Here is a 17168-nt window from a genome sequence, read left to right as displayed (position 1 = left end):
ATAGTGGTTTGGTTAAGGGTGTGATTAACTGATGTATTATTGGGGGAGCTTGTGATTAGTTGATGAATGTGTGCATTGCTAATGACAATATTTAAATGCAATGTGCTGAGTGCTTACTAAGACTTGCATGTTTGTGCATAATGTTTTGACCCTGGATGCTTACAGAAGGGTATAGATATTTAAAAATATGGAAATGTATTTATTATTAATATATCTCAATCTATGTGCTTCTGTTTGGGCTGAATGCTTTTATTCATATGTCGCTGTATATCCTGTTTTTATTAATAATCTGGGTGTATTATTGTTCATATTTGCTTGTTAATAAATTAACTGAATTCATTTTGAGTATTCATCATTCACAGCTGCTGAAACATCCTTTTAAATTAGTTTGGGCATATGAGGACATAAATTAGGTTCAATTGCTGCATGTCCGCCCATAGAATAATTATAAAAAAATGACCAACTGATTACCAGCACACGACCACCGGTCCGCGACGTTGCCACGACGTCGCAGTTACTTACTGGCAACGTCACAAAGTTACGTTGTGGCGACGTATACGCACCTTTCACTTTTCCGGTTGCCACGACGTAACTAGTTACGTCGCCACGACGAAACTTTGGTCACCAGATTACGTCGCAGTTACGTAACAGTTACGTAATGTTGTTAGCAGGGTTTATTATAATTGTAACGAGTAACGATGCAGCACATAAAAAAAATCTCGGAGTAAAAGCATTAAACTCAGCGAAAATTTGTACCGAAGTAAAAGTGGAAGTAGGAGAAAAAAATAATACTCCAGTAAAGTACAGATACCACCTTTTAGTACTTAAGTACAGTAGTGAAGTAGTTCGTTACTATACATCTCTGCCAAAGTGACATTAGAATGGAGTTTGTGTATCACTAGTCCCCAAAGATACTTTAAATTGGAATTTGTGTATCACTAGATTAATCAAAGTCACATTAAATTGGAGTTTGTGTATCACTAGACTCACCAAAATCACATTAGAATGGATTTTGTGCATCACTAGAGTCCCCAAAGTAACATTAAATTGGAGTTTGTGTATCACTAGAGTCTACAAATTGACATTAAATTGGAGTTTGTGTATCTCCATTATTGGAGTTTGTGTGTCCCTAAATTGACATTAAATTTGAGTTTGTGTATCACTACAGTCTCCAAAGTGACATTAAATTGGAGTTTGTTTATCACTAAAATCCCCAAAGTCCTAAAGTGACATTAAATTGGAGTGTGTGTATCGCTAGAGTCTCCTAAGTGACATTAAATTGGAATTTGTTTATCACTAAAGTACTCAAAGTCACATTAAATTGGAGTTTGTGTATCACTAGTCCCCAAAGTCACATTAAATTGGAGTTTGTGTATCACTAGAGTCTACAAAGTCACATCAAATTGGAGTGTGTGTCACTAAAGGCCCCAAAGTGACATTAAATTGGATTTTGTGTATCACTAGAGTCTCCAAAGGGAGATTAGAATGAATTTTGTGTATCACTACAGTCCTTAAAGTGACATTAGAATGGATTTTGTGTATCACTAGAGTCTCCAAAGTGACATTAAATTGGAGTTTGTGTCACTAGAGTCTACAAAGTCATTTTAAATTGGAGTTTGTGTGACTAGAGTCTACAAAGTGTCATTAAAATGGATTTTGTGTATTACTAGAGTCCCCAAAATGACATTAGAATGGAGTTTGTGTACCACTGGTCCCCAAAGTCACATTAAATTGGAGTTTGTGCATCACTAGAGACTACAAATTGACATTAAATTTGAGTTTGTGTATCACTATAGTCCACAAGGTCACATTAAATTGGAGTTTGTGCATCACTAGACTACAAATTGACATTAAATTGGAGTTTGTGTATCAATAGAGTCTATAAAGTGACATTAAATTGGAGTTTGTGTATCAGTAGAGTCCCCAAAGTGACATTAAATTGGAGTTAGTGTCACTAGAGTCTACAAAGTCACATTAAATTGGAGTGTGTATCACTAAAGTCCCCAAAGTCACATTAAATTGGATATTTTGTATTACTAGAGTCCCCAAAATGACATTAGAATGGAGTTTGTGTATCACTAGTCCCCAAAGTGACATTAAATTGGAGTTTGTGTATCACTAGAGTCCCCATAGTGACATTAAAATGGATTTTGTGTATCACTAGAGTCTCCAAAGTGATATTAAATTGGAGTTTGTGTCCCTAGAGTCTATAAAGTCACTTTAAATTGGAGTTTGTGTCAGAGTCTACAATCCATCCATCCATCCATCATCTTCCGCTTATCCGGGGCCGGGTCGCGGGGGCAACAGTCTAAGCAGAGACGCCCAGACTTCCCTCTCCCTAGCCACTTCCTCCAGCTCTTCCGGGGGGACCCCGAGGCGTTCCCAGGCCAGCCGGGAGACATAGTCCCTCCAGCGTGTCCTAGGTCTTCCCCGGGGCCTCCTCCCGGTGAGACGTGCCTGGAACACCTCCCTGGGAAGGCGTCCAGGAGGCATCCGAAATAGATGCCCGAGCCACCTCAGCTGGCTCCTCTCGATGTGGAGGAGCAACGGCTCTACTCTGAGCTCCTCCCGAGTGACCGAGCTTCTCACCCTATCTCTAAGGGAGCGCCCAGCCACCCGACGGAGAAAGCTCATTTCGGCCGCCTGTATCCGGGATCTTGTCCTTTCGGTCATGACCCACAGCTCATGACCATAGGTGAGAGTAGGAACGTAGATTGACCGGTAAATCGAGAGCTTTGCCTTACAGCTCAGCTCCTTCTTCACCACGACAGACCGGTACAGCGACCGCATTACTGCAGAAGCTGCACCGATCCGTCTGTCAATCTCACGTTCCATCCTTCCCTCACTCGTGAACAAGACTCCAAGATACCTGAACTCCTCCACTTGAGGCAGGAACTCTCCACCAACCTGAAGTGGGCAATCCACCCTTTTCCGACTGAGAACCATGGCCTCGGACTTGGAGGTGCTGATTCTCATCCCAGCCGATTCACACTCGGCTGCAAACCGTCCCAATGCACACTGAAGGTCCTGGTCTGAGGATGCCAACACGACAACATCATCCGCAAAAAGCAGCGACGAAATCGTATGGTCCCCAAACCGGACACTCTCCGGCCCTTGGCTGCGCCTAGAAATTCTGTCCATAAAAATTATGAACAGAACCGGTGACAAAGGGCAGCCCTGCCGGAGTCCAACATGCACCGGGAACAGGTCTGACTTACTGCCGGCAATGCGAACCAAGCTCTTGCTCCGGTCGTACAGGGACCGAACAGCCCTAAGTAGGGAGCCGCCGACCCCATACTCCCGGAGCACCCTCCACAGGATGTCGCGAGGAACACGGTCGAATGCCTTCTCCAAGTCCACAAAACACATGTGGACTGGTTGGGCAAACTCCCATGAACCCTCCAGCACCCTGGAAAGGGTATAGAGCTGGTCCAGTGTTCCACGACCGGGACGAAAACCACACTGTTCCTCCTGGATCCGAGGTTCCACTATCGGCCGAATTCTCCTCTCCAGTACCCTGGCATAGACTTTTCCAGGGAGGCTGAGAAGTGTGATCCCCCTATAGTTGGAACACACTCTCCGGTCCCCCTTCTTGAAAAGAGGGACCACCACCCCGGTCTGCCAGTCCAGAGGTACTGTCCCCAACCGCCATGCGATGTTGCAGAGGCGTGCCAGCCAAGACAGCCCCACAACATCCAGAGACTTGAGGTACTCGGGGCGGATCTCGTCCACCCCCGGTGCCTTGCCACCGAGGAGCTTTTTAACTACCTCGATGACTTCAGCCCGGGTGATGGACGAGTGCCCCTCCGAGTCCCCAGCCACTGCTTCCTCAACGGAACACAAGTCGGTGGGATTGAGAAGATCCTCGAAGTATTCCTTCCACCGCCCGACGATATCCCCAGTTGAGGTCAACAGGTGCCCATCTCTACTGTAAACAGTGTTGGTAGGGCACTGCTTCCCCCTCCTGAGGCGTCGAACAGTTTGCCAGAATCTCTTCGAGGCCAACCGATAGTCCTTCTCCATGGCCTCACCGAACTCCTCCCAGGCCCGAGTTTTTGCCTCCACGACTACCCGGGCTGCAGTCCGCTTGGCCTGCCGGTACCTGTCAGCTGCCTCCGGAGTCCCACAAGCCATCCAGGCCCGATAGGACTCCTTCTTCAGCTTGACAGCATCCCTTACTTCCGGTGTCCACCACCGGGTTCGGGGATTGCCGCCTCGACAGGCACCGGAGACCTTACGGCCACAGCTCCGAGCAGCCGAGTCTACAATGTGACATTAAAATGGATTTTGTGTATTACTAGGGTCCCCAAAGTGACATTAGAATGGAGTTTGTGTATCACTAGTCCCCAAAGATACTTTAAATTGGAGTTTGTGTATCACTAGAGTCCCCATAGTGACATTAGAATGGATTTTGTGTATCACTAGAGTCTCCAAAGTGACATTAAATTGGAGTTTGTGTCACTAGAGTCTATAAAGTCACTTTAAATTGGAGTTTGTGTATCAGTAGAGTCCCCAAAGTGACATTAAATTGGAGTTAGTGTCACTAGAGTCTACAAAGTCACATTAAATTGGAGTGTGTATCACTAAAGTCCCCAAAGTCACATTAAATTGGATATTTTGTATTACTAGAGTCCCCAAAATTACATTAGAATGGAGTTTGTGAATCACTAGTCCCCAAAGCGACATTAAATTGGAGTTTGTGTATCACTAGAGTCCCCATAGTGACATTAGAATGGATTTTGTGTATCACTAGAGTCTCCAAAGTGACATTAAATTGGAGTTTGTGTCACTAGAGTCTATAAAGTCACTTTAAATTGGAGTTTGTGTCAGAGTCTACAATGTGACATTAAAATGGATTTTGTGTATTACTAGGGTCCCCAAAGTGACATTAAATTGGAGTTTGTGTATCACTAGAGTCACCAAAGTCACATTAAATTGGAGTTTGTGAATCACTAGAGTCTACAAAGTCACATTAAATTGGTACCCTTACGAAAAAAAGTATACTTCAAGTTCATTTTATGAAGTATACTTGAGTAATGTTCAAGTATATTTATAAGTATACATTATGTAGTAAGTATACTAATGTCAATATTTACTAGTAGTAAACTAGAAAGTGTACTATTTTAATACCGCTTGGGACTAAATTGGCCCACTTGATTTCTATAAAAGTATATGTTTAAGTGTACTATAAGTGTAACAGTTGTAAACTTTAAGTGCACAACTAGTTCATAATTATGTTTCTCATTTGTACTGCAAGTGATCTTTTGAGTGTACTACTGTAGTAGTTTACTATTTTATCACTTGTAGCATTTATTTAGTTTATGAAAGTACATTTTGACGTATACTCTCAGTAAACTACTAGTTTAGTAGTTTTATACTACAAGTTTACTAATTATATATTGTTTTTGCTCTTTTAGTGTACTCTCAGGAAACTATAGGTTTAGTAGTTTTATACTACAAGTTTACTAGTTATATATTGTTTTTGCTCTTTAAGTGTACTCTCAGTAAACTACTAGTTTAGTAGTTTTACACTACAAGTTTACTAATTATATATTGTTTTTGCTCTTTCAGTGTACTCTCAGTAGTTTAGTAGTTTTATACTACAAGTTTACTAATTATATATTGTTTTCGCTCTCGGGCACGATTCGGAGCACTCACACTAGTCAAACGAACCGCGCTTTGGTGGTCAAACGCACTCGGGCACGGTTCAAACTGGCTAGTGTGAGTACACCTATATAGGGTTTCAGCGTTCGTGCCGGAGCACGCTTACGTCATTATGGTGCGACGGTTTCTGGATAAACAGGAAGAGTGCGCTCTCTAAACACAATGGAGTCCATCGCTCTGTTTTCTTTGTGGATAATTTTGTGTCGTTTGGTCCACGGTGGTCCAAAGCCCTCTCACAGAATGTTGTGAAACAGATGTGTCGCCTTAGTGGCGCGAAAATTTTCACGCAATCGTGCTGCTCTTATGAGGATGTTTGCAAGGTACCAGCTGAAGTGCAGCAAGGACTTTGCAGTTTTTAGTTTTTATGCGTTTTGCACCTCTGCCGTAGACCAAAGCGACTCTTTCCTTGCCATGTTGGTTTTGGAGCATCGCAAATCTGTGACGCAACGCGTCCTTTTCTGTGCTCCGGTTTTGCGTTTTGCACCTCTGCCGTAGACCAAAGCGACTCTTTCCTTGCCATGTTGGTTTTGGAGCATCGCAAATCTGTGACGCAACGCGTCCTTTTCTGTGCTCCGATTCGGAGCACTCTCACTAGTCAAACGAACCGCGGTGGTAAAACGCACTCGGGCACGGTTCAAACTGGCTAGTGTGAGTACACCCTCACACTAGTTTTGCACTTTAAGTACACTACGATATTTAGGTATTAATTATTATACTTTATACCTTTACTTGCACTTTAAATTTTAATTAAGTTCTTATGTACACTATCATTGGACTACACAGAAATTCACATACTCAGAATTATGAACATAAGTTATCTTTATAAATCAATAATTTCAAACAAATCTATTGTATAGGATTCCACATAAACTTAAAATAACAATTACACTCACATTTATAATCCAGTTCAAAACAAAACAGTAAACACAATGTTTACAGTAGTGTCATACAAGATATCAGTTCCTAAAGAAACTACAAATCCAAACAATAATTGTTCAAATATATGACAAGAAAAATGTTCTATTCAAATGGGCTTCTTTGCAGTAGCTTGCTTGATGTAGTTTTCGTTGTTGCATGTTTTTCTTATGATGCGTCTCACATCTTGAATGGTGATGTCAGGGAACTTTGATAGAGCATGGTCTGTGAGTTAAAACACACACACACACACACAAACACACACACAAACCGAACAAAATAAAACATAGCTTATATATTTTTTTCTGTCAACCCAAATACATCATCCAGAATTAACACAACAAAACAGTCAAAGTAGCATGTAGTAATATGCAATTCAAGTTTCTGAAAACTAATGCAATAATTTCTATATTTACCAACAGACAGCTGAAAATGACCTTTAAATGTCTAACTTTACATAAATTAAGATTATTTTGGGGGCATCATCAAAGTGGTCTTGGTTCTTTTGTTTCCTCCATTGTGTGATTTTTTTTCTTTCTTTTTTCTTTTGTGACATTCACAAATCCAAACTGATGATCCCACTTTTATAGATTAGAACTTTTCACAAAATGTTTGGAATGTTCCTTTTTGATCCATGTTGGAGGTGACAGTAATTTAAAGGGGGGGTGAAATGCTATTTCATGCATACTGAGTTTTTTACACTGTTAAAGAGTTGGATTCCCATGCTAAACATGGACAAAGTTTCAAAAATTAAGTTGTACGTTTAAAGGAGTATTTCTGTTCCAAAAAAAAATCCTTCCGGTTTTCCACAAGTTTCGGAAAGTTTTTTTAGAGTATGGCTCTGTGTGATGTTAGATGGAGCGGAATTTCCTTATATGGGTCTTAAGGGCACTTCTCCCTGAAGAGTGCGCGCTCCCGTATAGCAGAGCAATTAGAGCACAACAGACTTCACTGATCAGAGCGAGAGCGTCGCGAAATGTCACAAAAGGAGTGTGTTTTTGGTTGCCAGGGCAAGACAACCCTGCACAGATTACCAAAGAAAAAACAGCATTAAGGGACCAGTGGATGGAGTTTATTTTTAGAGAGCATCAAAGGAGTTGCGCAAGTGTTTGTGTTTGTTCCCTGCATTTCGAAGATGATTGTTTTACAAACAAGGCCCGATTTGACAATGGATTTGCGTATCGTTTATTTCTTAAGGATGATGCAGTCCCAACGAAAAAGGGTCACGATCGTGTGTTGGAACCGCAGGCGGTGAGTAAAACTGCTTAAAATATCTCTGCCTCCTTGTTAGTGCGTCCGCCTCCCATCGGAGACCCGGGTTCAAGCCCCGCTCGGAGCGAGTCGTTGCTGCTGCTGCTCTCGTTCAGTTTCAGCCTCGGGATCTGATTCTGGATCATAAATAAACGGCTGAATCTGACTGTTAGCCATGGTTTGTTTTGGATGATGGTTTTTTCCTCAAGGTAATGTCAGCTTCCAAACGCTCTCTAAGCAAAAGCCTACTGGCGCCCGTGATTCTTTTGCTCCGCCCACACTTCACGCCTCCAGTCGGTCGTGTTTTTCCGGGAAAAATCGGTACAGACTATCTTTCTCTTATGAATATAATAAAACTATAGACTTTTTGGAGTTATGAAGGATGCAGTACTACTCTATAGGTACTCAAGATTAACAGGATATTGAGTGAAAACGAGCATTTCACGCCCCCCTTTAACACAATCACTGTCACCTCCAACGGCGAACATCAATTTGAAAAGTAGACATGTATGAGAAATGTGTAGGAATTTATTTCATTTTTAAAATGAAATTTCCCTTAAATTAAATACACTCACCAAATATAGCATCAAGTTTTGTGCTATCAAGCCGTGGCTTTGATTCCACAACTTTTTGTGCCCCTGACTGTCTTCCTGTCAAGCTTGAATGAGACAGGGTTTCCCTTCCATAGACAAGCACAGCAAGGTCCCCGATGTATACTGACGGATTTGCCGCCCGCAGAGAGTTAAGCTTTCGCTTGGGGACCTTGACATCACAGCATGGCATGAGAAACACCTGAAAAATAATTGTCAGTTTGCAATTGGTTATACATTGTTATTAGACACTAAACTAATGAAATGATAATGAAACACATTCCCTGGGATATATATCTATTCATCATCTGTGCATTAATGCAAATAAACCAAGTTATTATTCCCCAACCAAATAGGAAATCTGAGATAAATTAACACATTTCCCAATAAAATGAACTAGGGTGTGAAATGCTCCTGTGCAATGTAAGATCCTGTCTAAATCCTGTCCACACTGCTTTCCACAGCATTAAACATTTCATTGGGTAATATGGGAATGCTTCCTATATTTCCTGTGGTCAGGCAATATTCATAATAACCACTTTTCACGCACATTCACCATGCAATTGAATATGCAGATTCTTCAGGTAATGTTTATAATTACTGCCAAGTTGATTTACTGGGACATTGTACAATCACCTTCCCACATGGACCATGACACTTATATGTATGTGCGGTACTTACCATATCATCAGACAACACTTGAGGAGAAACACATGCAGAGTCTACTGATGTTGAAGGTGTTGCAGAAGTGGATGCAGTAGGTGAGGTCTGAAGTTTTCTTTGTCCAATCACTTCTTTCAACTTCGTCACTACTGTGGGAAGCTCTGTTAAAAGAATGGAGATATAAATTATTATAAAAAAATTGTGAAAAGGCCTCATAACTGCATGTTGACACAGATGGCAAAAATAAATCACTACTCACAACAAAATGTTTTTTTAAACATTTAAATATTATTCAAAATAAATACTGATTAAATCATTGCCATTCACCACACTTGTTTGCGCTTTGTATAATATTAAAATGGTTTTATTTGAGTTACGTCTGGTAAGGAACACTGTTAGTTGCAGCAGTCAATTTGCTATAGCAGTCAAACATGCTGCAATGCTTCAGATTTATAGAATGTGGTATTTGTAACTATTTTATGAGGTTGCAGGTGTTTAACCCTACACACAACTACCTTTTAAATGTATTGCTTTTAGCTGCATTTTCAAGTTTAGTAAAGTGAACCCACACTTTCTGTAGTTTTGCTCTGTCTGCCATGACTGTAGAGCACAAAATGTAAACACACAGTTGCAATGTCAAGTTGTGTGTGTGTGTTCAAAGGGCAGATTATTATTATTTTTTAATTCATATAATTACCTCTCATGGCATCAAGTATCTCTTTAATGTTGTCTTCTTTGACAACATTAAAATTTCAAGTTGTTCAATACCAGGGACTCAATTCAAATTGATTTGTATAGTGATTTTCAAAATATAATTCCAAGGCAGCTTTACAGAAATGCATGTTTGTGTTACAATTAAAGCAGAGTAATATATTGCTTCATTATAGCAATGGACATTTGTATTTGTCCTAGAATCACATACAGATGTATTTATCCATCTAATTACCTTTTTTTTGGCTGTTCATTCTCCTCTTCTTCTACATCCTCCATCAACCAACTGTTTGGCTTTGTCTTCCTCCTCAGTGTTTGTTTCCAGATGTCTTCACCCTTAACTAACTGTTCCCTTTTCTGGCAGAGATCACCATAGTTGTCTGTCAAAAAAAGTTGTGTGTACATTGTGAAAAACTGGGTTCTCCGCTGTTCCTAAAAGACAGTCTGTGATATTTTTTTGCTTGTTTACTTATGTCTAATCCGTCAAGATTAGTGATGCAAACCTTAATTAAAAGATTAAAGTTAACTTAGGGCTGCACAATTTTTCTTTTTTCTGCCTTTTTCCCACTTCACACTTATCATCCATCATCTTCATCCTCCAGTGTGGGACATTGTGTTATAATTTTTTAACAATTTTGCTGGTCTTCAGTACTCATCCAGTCAATTTTACCCACTTCCACACTCTTGTCCTTGAAATAATAAATGGCAAAGCCATTGTTTAAGTGTTGTGACTGACGCTTTTTCTTTATTTTATTTTTGCTTTGCAGTGTTTGTTGCTAACAATAGGTCGTGTTGTTAATTAGGCAAGATCTAAGATTCGGATGTGTGCGAACGGATCACATGACTAAATATCACGACAGACGGTTACAAATTATATTTAAAAAAATCAGAGATGCATTTTTGTTGATGCAGGTGTTTGCAAGATAAATAATGGCAAAGCATGCAGGACCTTACAAAAGGTACTTGGAAGATTACTCAGAAATAATTCCAAGGAGAACCAGGTTCAGATGGATTGAAAATGACAATATGGTAAGACATTTTGATTTTTAAAGTCGACATGAAATTTTATTTTTGTTGCGCATGTTTAATCTTGAAGTGAAAAATTAATCCGAACAAGTACACACACACACACACACACACACACACACACAAAAAAAAGTTTGCCGTGGTAATCTTTAATCAAAATCTGAGAAGTTATTTCCGGCTCGGAATGGCGTTCCTTTTCTGAAAACGTCAGTTTGACGGATTGGGTTGAAAACGCTTAACCATGAGGATCATTCCATCCTTATGTTCATAAACATTGTTAGCTAAATGTCTTGAGAAGTGAATTGTATTTTTGAAATTCAATAAAAAAATATACGAATAAAATAAATAAAGTTCAGATATCTTTGCTCTTTAAACCTTTTTTGTTACACAATCTTTCCCACCCAAGTTACACCACGAAAACACTGAACGTTAAGTCTTCACATTTTTTGATAAACCTCAAGGGTAGGCCTATGAGCAATATGGTATGGGTCTTGTAATCTATTATTTGGCTGTACAAAGCAGGATCATTGTGTCTAGCTATGCCATGTTCAGTAATAGGTCTTTGGCTATTGTTAGCCTTCAATGATTAGGTTAAATTAACTTAAATTAACATTTTATTGCTGACAATAGATGTAGGACTAGTTGCTTTCTTGTGAAATGTTTATATATGTAGTGGGATTGCCCCTTTAATAATAGCTGGCGTAGCCCTTTAAAAGAGCAGACAGATTGCATCAGGTGCGTGGTTGATTACGTCAGGTAATCACGTAGCTATATAGGCTCAGGTGAGTTCGCTTTCTTTGTGCCATTGTACTGATGTGACCTGTTGCTGTAGGTTTTGTATCTCCTTCACTCCTTGGTAAAGGTAGGTTTGGTTAAATTGGAGGGTATTGACGGGAGGGAATTATAAATTTAGAATACGGGTGTTTGTGGGGAAGTTTATTTTATTCACAGGTATTTAATGTGTTTGTTTGGTGTTATTTTAGATTAGTTGGGTATATCCATGCATCCGCTGTGAGTATGTGAGTGTTATACACGCAAAAGGTAATTTTATTTTTCCCTACCCTTCTGGTGTGATTATAAATAGGAGAGGAGTGGGGAGGAAGAAGAAAAGCAAACGAATGTATGTCTAATGTTTTTTTTCAGAGTACCAGTTGCTGCTTTGCTGCGGTTAAATCATCGTTTCCGTTTGAGAAGCGGGTTTGCAGTGCACGCTCGTGGTTGTATCGAGCGCCCGCAAGTTCATTGAACATTGTTAATGCCTGTGCGATCCCCATGTTGAAGCCGCTCTAAACACGTAACTTGATTTCGGGATTGCATGGTGTTCGCCACCTCGCTGGCGCAATTTTATGTATGGTTTAACTTTAGTTATTTAGTAATCTGGTGTTATTGTATTTGGGTTGCTTCCTGCATATTGACATCGCTCACTTACGGAGCAGATTAACGGTGACGTAATCCTTTTGATTTTCATTTATTTGCTGATTGTATTTTGTTGTGTGTGAGTGTAACTGAAATTGTGTGTTTGTTTGTTTCTTTATTTTATTTTCGGTTTTGTTGTAATTATTAGCTATTATCATTTAGGTTGTTTTTGAATTGATTTAGTAATTTGATTTTGTTATTCGAGTTGTATTATTTCTTTGATCTGCTTTATATTAGAACTGCTCAAGATTGTTGTGTAGTTATTGTGGGTGATTGTTTTTTTTATTTATTTAATTTGTCTTATTTTGGCTTATTTGGTTTGTGTTGGGTGGATTTACATAATTGTGTTTATTTGGGTTGAAGTGTTTGTGTTTATTATTTGAGCAGTAAATTGGTTATTGCAATCAGAGAGAATAAACTAACTTGATTAGTTTATTTTTTTTTTATTTTCCTTTTTTCTTGTATTTTTTTTAATTTTTTTTGTGTTGGTCAGTGTATGGTGGGCGGCCCATGTAAGCCAACCACAACAAAGCCCGTTTCGTTGACCTGTTTCCATTGGTCAAAGGGGTCTTTTAATTATTACTGTCGAGCTCAATGTGGTTTTAGTAATTTAATTGTTTAATAAATTTTGTTATCTGTGACTTTTGTCTCTGCTCGTCCTTTTCATTTGGTTGAAAGCCTGGAGTACGGGCCTTATTAGGATGAGTTGACTGTAATACGGTCACAAGTGGCGTAGTCGGCAGGGTTGTGAAGTGACAAGCAGAGACAGTCACAGAAGAATTGTATGTTTGTGTGTTGTGGTGTTTTTTTTTTTCAGCAAAGCAGCAGCTGGTACGAAGTAGCCAGGATTGTGATAGTGGAAGAGATTTGGGTTAAGTGGTAAGGTTTTCCTTTTTTTTTTTTTTTTTTTTTTTTTTTTTTTTTTTTTTTTTTCTTCCTCCCTCTTTCTCTCTCTCTCTTTTTTGGGGGGAAGCTTGTAGATATGGAGGCTGAATTGGAGGAGTTGAGAAAGCAAGTGCAGTCATTGAGGGGAGAAAATGAGCGGTTGCACCAACAGCAAGCCGGCCAGGCTACTGGAGCGGCGGGCCCCTCATCTGTGAATGTCCTACCTGCCCCTAGCCCCGTAGTTGAACGAGTCGTTTACGTCCCTAGGGAACGGAGGGGTCGTATGTTTAGTGGTAGAGGGGAAGACAATGTGTTTGAATGGGTGGAGGAGATACAAGCCTGCTTGCGGGTTCGACATCTGCCTTCAGCTGAAGAGACATTATTTGTTATAGATCATTTAGAGGGTCCTGCCAAGAATGAGATGAAGTATAGGGCAAGAGAAGATAGGGAAACACCAGAACAGGTGTTCTCTATCTTGAAGGAACTTTATGGGTGCTCACAGTCCTATATTACCCTGCAGCAAACCTTTTTTTCTCGTAAACCGCTTGAGGGCGAGTCCTTGCAGGAGTATTCCCATGCTCTTTTTGCATTAATGGATAAGTTGGTACAACATACCCCTGGAGGTATGACTAATGCAGTGGTTTTACTTCGAGACCAGTTTGTAGAGCATGTGCTGGATAGTGGTTTGCGGCGGGAGCTTAAACGTTTTGTTCGATTGGACCCTGATTCCACCCTTCTGGATGTTCGTAAAGAGGCAATTAGATGGGTGGGTGAGGGATTTCATTCGGAGAGGAGGGAGAGGAGTCATTCGCTCCCAGCTTCCTCTGTTCTTCAGTATAGAGTACAGGGACAGATAGATTCCTCTAGTCCATCAGAGGTAAACGTTTCAGAGCTCATAGAACTGAAGAGAATGATGAGGGCCCAGCAAGAACAACTTAATGAACTGACTCAAAGTTTACGGCAACTGCAATCCCAGAGTGTAGGTAACCGTCCCAGGCAGCCTGGCCCTATCATTTGTAGGCGATGCAATCAGCCTGGGCATATTGCTCGTAATTGTCTACTAGGACAGACTCAGTTTAGAGATCAACGGGCTCGTTTGTCACATGGGAATGTAGTGCCTCCTAATGGGCAGGCGGAAAACTGCAACCCTCTGAACTGATGAGCCACAGTTCGGAAGGGATAGGGCCTGGCTCAGGGGCCCTTGCCCCCACTGGCAGGGGACCCTCTACTTTGTTGGGTAAGTGCCCCTCAGTTGTAGTTAATATGGGTGGGGTTAATGTTCCATGCTTATTGGATACAGGTTCCATGGTAACCACTGTCACAGAGAGCTTCTTCTTGGCTCATTTTGAGCCTTGGGGTAAGGAAAGGTTGAATGAATGTGGATGGTTGCAGCTTCGGGCTGCTAATGGTCTCTCTATTCCTTTTGTAGGATACCTGGAGTTAGATTTTGTTGTATTGGGTAGACGTATTCACAATAAGGGTGTCCTTGTTGTAAAGGACCCTCCTCAGGTTCTTTCTACATCAGGGTTGCCAGGTCTATTGGGGATGAATGTTATAGGTGAGTGTTTTCAGGAGCTGTTTAATCAACATGGCCCAGAGTTGTTTAATCTCCCTATAGTTAAAGAAGTTCCAGCATGGACATTGGCACTTCAATGTTGCCAGACTGGTTGCTTTCAGGGGTTGGAATTTAGCGGGGGGCCTGTACGTGTCCGGGGTAAACATGTGGTCCGCATTCCAGCAAACTCCTTGCAGTTTGTCCCAGTTACTTGTGCTGTACAGTGTGGGTTACTGTCTATGGCCCTTTATGAGCCTTTAGACAATGGGAATCCACTCCCATCTGGCTTGTTGGCATCTGTATCCCTGGTTCCGGTGAGAGGTGGTATTACTAAAGTCCCTATGGTTAACATAGGTGAACTTGATGTCTTCCTGCAACCACGACAAGTGGTGGGGACATTGTGTCAGGTCCAGCCAATGAGCTGGCCAGGGGAGATTGTTGCTACTCGGCCAGGTGTTGTCGATTGCCAACAGGCTGTAGTTTCTTCACAAGTTGGAGGTGTTGATGGCGTGGAAGAGGTGATCCAGCAGATGGATCTCTCGCACCTCTCCGAAGAGGAGCAGAATCAGGTGAGGGGTCTGTTGGGTAAATATAGATCTGTATTTTCAACAGATGATTCTGATTTGGGGTGTACCAACTTGATTACACATGAGATCCCACTTTTGGATTCTGCTCCTATTCGGCAGAGGTATCGGCGAATCCCCCCTTCTGACTATGTTGCGGTTAAAGAACATGTGCAAAAATTGCTTGCGAGTCAGGTGATTAGGGAAAGTAGTAGCCCCTTTGCTTCCCCTATAGTTGTCGTAAAAAAAAAAAAGATGGCAACATACGGTTATGTGTCGATTACTGACAGTTAAATCAAAAGACAAGGAAGGATGCCTTTCCCTTGCCCCGCATCGAAGAGACCTTAGATGCACTTTCTGGGGCTCAGTGGTTTTCAACGGTTGATCTAGTAAGTGGCTATAATCAGGTTCCTGTGGCAGAGCAAGACAAGGGTAAGACTGCTTTTTGCACACCCTTTGGGCTTTTCGAATTTAATCGGATGCCCTTCGGGTTGTGCAATGCTCCAAGTACATTTCAACGGTTGATGGAACGTATGTTTGGAGATCAACGATTCCAAACCTTGTTGTTGTACTTGGATGATATCATTGTCTTTTCCACCAATGTTGCCCAACATCTTGCACGATTGGAGTTGGTTTTTAGCCGGTTACAGCAGGAGGGCTTAAAGGCCAAACTGGAGAAATGCTGTTTTTTCCGTCAGGAGGTTCATTACTTGGGGCACGTGGTTTCAAAAGGAGGAGTTTCTACCGATCCCAGTAAGATTAGCACAGTGGCAGAATGGAGGCGACCTAGTAACGTTGCAGAGTTGCGATCATTTTTGGGCTTTGTGAGTTATTATCGGCGTTTTGTAGAGGGGTTTGCCAAGTTGGCTGCTCCTCTGAATCGCCTGGTAGCGGAATTGGGTGGGACAAAGAAAAAGAGGGGCTCAGGTAGACCCATAGAGAGCGGTTGGACCCCAGAGTGTGAGCAGGGATTCCAGTCTCTCAAAGGGAAATTGGTGGCAGCTCCGGTGTTGGCTTATGCCGATTTTACGAAGCCCTTCGTGCTTGACATTGACGCTAGTCATTTGGGATTAGGGGCAGTGCTTAGTCAGGAGCAAGGTGGAAAATTACGACCAGTGGCCTATGCCAGCCGAGGGCTGAGGCCTACAGAAAAGAATATGGAAAATTACAGTTCCATGAAGCTTGAACTCCTTGCCCTTAAATGGGCGATGGCGGAAAAATTTAAGGATTATCTCCTGGGTCATCAGTGTACCGTTTATACAGATAACAACCCACTGAGCTACCTGAATTCAGCCAAGTTGGGTGCAACGGAGCAGAGGTGGGTGTCTCAGTTGGCAATTTTTGATTTTGAAGTAAAGTATCGCCCTGGTCGGGTTAATGGTAATGCCGACTCATTATCAAGGCAGTATTCCTCCTGCACTCGGACACAGTCCCTTGGTACGCCATTGCCCCAGATACTCCATACAGTTGACATCCAACAGGAGGATGAAGGTGAGTTGGTAGGTGCAGAGCAACATGCCATTGTCGCCTTCCCATTTCATTCTAAGGAAGAGCTCCAGCAGATGCAGTTAGATGATCCAACATTGAGTGAGTTCCTTGCATTTTTTTCCAGAAATAAGTACCCTTCTAAGGTGGAGCGTCAGTCAATGTCGAAATCTGGGCTGGAGCTCTTGCGACAATGGGGTCGATTGTTTGTTAAGGAGGGATTGTTGTACCGCCACCTCCAACTTCCTGATGGTGGGGAGGAGGTGGACCAATTGGTATTACCAGAGGTTTTATGGAACGAGGTATTTACGCAGTTGCACGATGGGCATGGCCATCAAGGCAGGGAACGGACATACGAGCTAATTCGTAGGAGATGCTATTGGCCAAATATGAGCACCTATGTACAAGAGCATTGTCAGAACTGTCAACAGTGTACTATTTCAA

This window comes from Carassius auratus, chromosome 22 (genome assembly GCF_003368295.1).
Source record: "Carassius auratus strain Wakin chromosome 22, ASM336829v1, whole genome shotgun sequence".
Classification (NCBI taxonomy): domain Eukaryota; kingdom Metazoa; phylum Chordata; class Actinopteri; order Cypriniformes; family Cyprinidae; genus Carassius; species Carassius auratus.
The sequence above is the reverse complement of the archived record's forward strand: the minus strand, read 5'-3'. Positions refer to the sequence as shown.